A 6000-nucleotide genomic window follows, 5' to 3' on the forward strand; every position below is an offset into this window, starting at 1 on the left:
GCGCACCGTGTACTCTGTGTCCAATTCTGTGCTTTGTCACCATTGTGGGAGTAATGTCTCTTGCCAAAGAAGCTGTGGAAGGTATTTCGCGGGGACGCATGCCCCCGCCCCCCTTGGCCGCTGGCGCGAGGGCCCGTCGAGGCCGCTTGCGGCTTTAATTAGGGCCCGAGCCCTATGGGCGAAGGCCCTATTGTTCTTGTAAGAGTTCACTATTATTATTCTTCCGTCTTCTTCTTCTTCTTTATTTTTCTCCGCTGTTGGGCCATTTTCGGGGCGCTTGCCATGGGCGAAAACGCACGAAATTTGGCACCACTTCCGAGAATTGCCACCGCTACTCAGAACCAAAAGCCCAAACTTGGCCGGGGCTCAGGGCCTCTACAGCGCCCCCTAAGTCGTTGTGATTTTGGTCTCCCGCATTAAGGTGCCTGGTTGCCATGTAGTTTGTAGTAGTGGCATGCCATTTGGTACGCATATGTATCGCACTAAGCCGGACAAAAATGTAATGCCAATGCATTAGCCACGCCCAACAGGAAGTGAGGTAATTTCACTTTTGTGCGAAATGCATGGCCACGAAGACGGCGCAACTCCTCCTAGACCGTTCATAGGAATGTCACCAAAATTAATACACATCATCTACAGACATGGCTGACAAAAGTTACTAAATACGTTTCACGTAGCATAAACCGTTCAGAAGTTATACGTCAATCAATTTTCAATGCAAAATTTTACATGCTTAAAAATTCATAACAAATCTTCTTATTGCTCAAAACTGCTCATACTTCACACGCTAATCACTCATTGGGCTTCTGACATGTTACCCAATTTCTGTGATATTTCGCCACTGGGGGCGCTATTTTGGGGCAAAAATTCCAATCTTTCCTCAAATTTGGTCAAAGTTCACGGCCACCCTCTTACTACCTCCCATGTCATGTATACCACATTTTGGGAATTTTCGTCCATGGGGGGCGCTGTTTTTGGCCGACGCAATTGCTCCAAAACGGGTTTTTGGTAAATAATTCCATAATGCTTTTCCTTCACACCACTACCTTGTGATAGTGCGTTGCTGTTGTAGACACTTATTTTTCCAACTCATAATCGCTCATGTACAGCATAGCGCCACCTACTGACATGGGAAAAACCAAAAAATTTATTCTTCAAAAATCTATATCTCATCTTCTATTTAGTCAATTGTCATCAAACTTCATACACAAACTCTTCATAGGTCACCTGACATGTACGCCAAATTTTGTGCACTTTCGCCCCTGGGGGTGCTGGTTATGGCGGAAATGATATTGCAGCTTCTGATTTGTCAAACTTGGCAAGCAAACTCTTTACAAGACCCTTATTGGGGCGCTTGCCATGGTCGACAAAGCACGAAATTTGGCTCCTTTTTCTTAGGCTGCCACCGCTACTGAGAACCAGAAGCCCAGATCCAGGCGGGCCTCAGGGCCTCTATAGCGCCCCCTAACTCGTTGTGATTTTGGCCTCCCGCATTAAGGTGCCTGGTTGCCATGTAGTTTGTAGTAGTGGCATGCCATTTGGTACGCATATGTATCTCTCTAAGCCGGACAAAAATGTAATGCCTATGCATTAGCCACGCCCAACAGGAAGTGAGGTAATTTCACTTTTGTGCGAAATGCATGGCCACGAAGACGGCGCAACTCCTCCTAGACCGTTCATAGGAATGTCACCAAAATTGATACACATCATCTACAGCCATGGCTGACAAAAGTTACTAAATATGTTTCACGTCGGATAAACCGTTCAGAAGTTATACGTCAATCAATTTTCGATGCAAAATTTTACATGCTTAAAAATTCATAACAAATCTTCTGATTGGTCAAAACTGCTCATACTTCACACGCTAATCACTCATTGGGCTTCTGATATGTTACCCAATTTCTGTGATATTTCGCCACTGGGGGCGCTATTTTTGGGCAAAAAATCCAATCTTTCCTCTAATTTGGTCAAACTTCACGGCCACCCTCTTACTACGTCCCATGTCATGTATACCACATTTTGGGAATTTTCGTCCATGGGGGGCGCTGTTTTTGGCCGACGCAATTGCTCCAAAACGGGTTTTTGGTAAATAATTCCATAGTGCTTTTCCTTCACTCCACTACCTTGTGATAGTACGTTGCTGTTGTAGACACTTATTTTTCCAACTCATAATCGCTCATGTACAGCATAGCGCCACCTACTGACATGGGAAAAACCAAAAAATTTATTCTTCAAAAATCTATATCTCATCTTCTATTTTCTCAATTGTCATCAAACTTCATACGCAAACTCTTTATAGCTCACCTGACATATGCGCCAAATTTTGTGCACTTTCGCCCCTGGGGGTGCTGCTTATGGCAAAAATGATATTGCAGCTTCTGATTTGTCAAACTTGGCAAGCAAACTCTTTACGGTATTTCGCGGGGACGCATGCCCTCGCCCCCCTTGGCCGCTGGCGCGAGGGCCCGTCGAGGCCGCTTGCGGCTTTAATTATTCTTCTTCTTTATTTTTCTCCGCTGTTGGGCCATTTTCGGGGCGCTTGCCATGGGCGAAAACGCGCGAAATTTGGCGCCACTTCCGAGAATTGCCACCGCTACTCAGAACCAAAAGCCCACACTTGGCCGGGGCTCAGGGCCTCTATAGCGCCCCCTAAGTCGTTGTGATTTTGGCCTCCCGCATTAAGGTGCCTGGTTGCCATATAGTTTGTAGTAGTGGCATGCCATTTGGTATGCATATGTATCTCACTAAGCCGGACAAAAATGTAATGCCAATGCATTAGCCACGCCCAACAGGAAGTGAGGTAATTTCACTTTTGTGTGAAATGCATGGCCACGAAGACGGCGCAACTCCTCCTAGACCGTTCATAGGAATGTCACCAAAATTGATACACATCATCTACAGACATGGCTGACAAAAGTTACTAAATACGTTTCACGTAGGATAAACCGTTCAGAAGTTATACATCAATCAATTTTCACTTCAAAATTTTACATGCCAAAAAATTCATAACAAATCTTCTAATTGCTCAACACTGCTCATACTTCACACGCTAATCGCTCATTGGGCTTCTGACATGTTACCCAATTTCTGTGATATTTCGCCACTGGGGGCGCTATTTTTGGGCAAAAAATCCAATCTTTCCTCAAATTTGGTCAAACTTCACGGCCACCCTCTTACTACCTCCCATGTCATGTATACCACATTTTGGGAATTTTCGTCCATGGGGGGCGCTGTTTTTGGCCGACGAAATTTCTCCAAAACGGGTTTTTGGTAAATTATTCCATAATGCTTTTCCTTTACACCACTACCTTGTGATAGTGCGTTGCTGTTGTGGACACTTATTTTTCCATCTCATAATCACTCATGTACAGCATAGCGCCACCTACTGACATGGGAAAAACCAAAAAATTTATTCTTCAAAAATCTATATCTCATCTTCTGTTTACTCAATTGTCATCAAACTTCATACGCAAACTCTTCATAGCTCACCTGACATGTACGCCAAATTTTGTGCACTTTCGCCCCTGGGGGTGCGGGTTATGGCAGAAATGATATTGCAGCTTCTGATTTGTCAAACTTGGCAAGCAAACTCTTTACAAGACCCTTTTTGGGGCGCTTGCCATGGTCAACATCGCACGAAATTTGGCTCCTTTTTCTTAGACTCCCACCGCTACTGAGAACCAGAAGCCCAGATCCAGGCGGGCCTCAGGGCCTCTATAGCGCCCCCTAACTCATTGTGATTTTGGCCTCCCGCATTAAGGTGCCTGGTTGCCATGTAGTTTGTAGTAGTGGCATGCCATTTGGTACGCATATGTATCTCACTAAGCCGGACAAAAATGTAATGCCAATGCATTAGCCACGCCCAACAGGAAGTAAGGTAATTTCACTTTTGTGCGAAATGCATGGCCACGAAAACGGCGCAACTCCTCCTAGACCGTTCATAGGAATGTCACCAAAATTGATACACATCATCTACAGACATGGCTGACAAAAGTTCCTAAATACGTTTCACGTAGAATAAACCGTTCAGAAGTTATACGTCAATCAATTTTCAATGCAAAATTTTACATGCTTAAAAATTCATAACATATCTTCAAATTGCTCAAAACTGCTCATACTTCACACGCTAATCACTCATTGGGCTTCTGACATGTTACCCAATTTCTGTGATATTTCGCCACTGGGGGCGCTATTTTTGGGCAAAAAATCCAATCTTTCCTCAAATTTGGTCAAACTTCACGGCCACCCTCTTACTACCTCCCATGTCATGTACACCTCATTTTGGGAATTTTCGTCCATGGGGGGTGCTGTTTTTGGCCAACGCAATTGCTCCAAAACAGGTTTTTGGTAAATAATTCCATAATGCTTCTCCTTCACACCACTACCTTGTGATAGTACGTTGCTGTTGTAGACACTTATTTTTCCAACTCATAATCGCTCATGTGCAGCATAGCACCACCTATTGACATGGGAGAAACCAAAAAATTTATTCTTCAAAAATCAATATCTCATCTTCTATTTTCTCAATCTTGATCAAACTTGATACGCACACTCTTAACAGGTCACCTGACATATGTGCCAAATTTTGTGAACTTTTGCCACTGGGGGCGCTGTTTTCAGGCAACAATTTATATCTCGGCTTCTGATTGGTCAAACTTGATCAAACTTTACAAAACAACTCTTCATAGGTCCCTTGACATGTATACCAAATTTGGTGAACTTTCACCACTGGGGGCGCTCATTGCGCTGTAGCAGTTGCAGGAGAGGTGTTTACAATCATGAGGCACCAGGAGTATGTTGTTTTGGTTGCCTTAAACACACATGACTTGTGGACCACTGGGGGCGCTCATTGCACTGTAGCAGTTGCAGGAGAGGTGTTTACAATCATGAGGCACCAGGAGTATGTTGTTTTGGTTGCCTTAAACACACATGACTTGTGGGGAATGGGTAGGCAGTCAGGAGCAAGTGTTGTAGCGTTACATACAGACTAATAGATGTCTAACAGAAGCCAATCCTATGTAGCTATAGCTTGGTGACTGATGAGGTAAATACATTAATTTGGTTGGGAAGCCATGGCATAAAATGTTCTGTCCATGACAACATCTCAGCGCACCGTGTACTCTGTGTCCAATTCTGTGCTTTCTCACCATTGTGGGAGTAATGTCTCTTGCCAAAGAAGCTGTGGAAGGTATTTCGCGGGGACGCATGCCCCCGCCCCCCTTGGCCGCTGGCGCGAGGGCCCATCGAGGCCGCTTGCGGCTTTAATTATTATTATTGTTGTTGTTGTTGAAATGTAAGTCAGTAAGTCTAGTTTTCATTACTTTTGTTTTGTTTTGTTGAAGCCAGACAAATGTGCAATGCTACACCTTTACCTGATCTGATGTCCTTTTTGATGCTCGTCATGCCCTCCTTAGCATAATTAAAGCTGGGTGAGGACTCACGGTCCTTCAATACACACAACACCAACATGGCAGATTCTGGAGGCTTGCGCACGAACGACCTGTTAACGGCATCATTAGTGAGAAATCACACAAGGACACAAAAACAGACACAGCATCTGGGACTTAAGACCTCAAGAAGCGAGGTAGACACTAAAATACTGTACAACTTATCAAAACATGCAGTTCATTAAGAGGCGCCTGGATTAGGAGATGTGTCACAATAACACTATCGTTATAGACTACAGTATGTTTAGCGCTCCAAACATTTGTACCTGTATTCTAATTTATTCTTGACTTTCCATCATCCGACTCATAAAACTCAGTAAGGTCTCCTCAACCCCGAGTTCAGCAAGTGACATCAAATCAACATGGCCGCTCACAGCATCAGTAGTCAACAAAGTAGCACTTCTTTACTTTTAATTGAGTTATACTGGAAATCCAGAAGTATTAACTTTAGATCGGTCAATATAAAGTCATATTTGCTTGTGGTACAGCCCACTTGTGCAGGCAGCAACGATGAAAGGAGGACCGCATGGCAGTACAAAAGTTGCTATTTTAT

Source organism: Neoarius graeffei, chromosome 28, assembly GCF_027579695.1.
Source record: "Neoarius graeffei isolate fNeoGra1 chromosome 28, fNeoGra1.pri, whole genome shotgun sequence".
NCBI classification, from domain to species: domain Eukaryota; kingdom Metazoa; phylum Chordata; class Actinopteri; order Siluriformes; family Ariidae; genus Neoarius; species Neoarius graeffei.